Source organism: Protobothrops mucrosquamatus, unplaced genomic scaffold, assembly GCF_001527695.2.
Source record: "Protobothrops mucrosquamatus isolate PMUCROS unplaced genomic scaffold, P.Mucros_1.0 scaffold995, whole genome shotgun sequence".
NCBI lineage: Eukaryota > Metazoa > Chordata > Lepidosauria > Squamata > Viperidae > Protobothrops > Protobothrops mucrosquamatus.
Genome location: NW_015387233.1, coordinates 374,614 through 375,754, shown reverse-complemented (window position 1 = coordinate 375,754; position 1,141 = coordinate 374,614).

Sequence of the window (1,141 nt, the reverse complement as noted above, 5' to 3'; positions counted from 1 at the left end):
GTTAGTTTGGTGAGCCACAACGTCTTGCTGTCAGTCAATGGCTACGCTCGCGTCAAAGACTGGAGATCACGGTCCAGGACGGGCGTGGCAACTTTGGCTGACTTGATCTGATTGGGCAGGAATACAGTCTACTACCCAATGGTGGAGTCTCCATCTCCGTGCTGAGAAAAGGCGTTCAGGTAAGACAACGCCCCTTCTGTAAATCACAGTAACACAAGATTATTTATTTATTTGTACATTTCACTGTTACATACATAATCTGTCTTGTCTCATACGTAGAAGTACATCTCATCTTATTTTATTCCCCACTGAGGTAGGCTGAGCTGAGAGAGAAAATCATTGGTTCACTCAGCCGGCAGGTACCATCATCAAATGAGGAAGGAATCTTGGTCTCTCCAGTTGCAGTTAATCTTCTTCTTTATCAGTGGTTCTCAACCTGTGGGTCGGGACCCCATTTGGGGTCGATCGACCATTTCACGGGGGTCGCCAAGCAAGGCTGTCCGCCATTTTTTTCCCCTTTTCCGGTGGGTGCCTTACCTCCCTTGGGCTGGGCCAGCTGGTGGTCGGCCTGCTCCGTCTCTGCCGCTTGCCAGCTACGCCTCGGCCGGCGCAGGGGGCAGAACCACGCATGCGCGGCGCTCCCGGGCAGGGAAAGTCCTCGACTTACGACCGGTTTAGTCCTCGACTTGCGACCGGTTTAGTCCTCGACTTACGACCGGTTGGGATCGCAGCATTAAAAAGGTTGAGAACCACTGTTCTATATACTTAGTACAAAGAGTGAATCAGCTTTATGTGAATATTCATTGGAAACCAATAAGCTATTCCAGGATGGAAAAGAAAAACGGGAAATGACTTCAAAATCAGAAGCAAATGTATTTTCCATAAGTGGTTTATGGATTGTTGTTTTCAACCTAACTCCTCTGATGAAAATATTTGCAGACTTCCACAAATTGCTAAGACTTTCCTTAAAATAGTTAACTATCAGATTATATATTTTCTAAATGAGGAAGTATCATACATACACTGCTTGGTGCACTCAGCCCATAGATTTTCTAATCATTGTTTGCTTAGGCACAGGTAGAAAGGAACTCTGCAGAACTTCCCCTTCTCTCCTCCCCCCCCCCCCCCCCCCCCCCCCCCC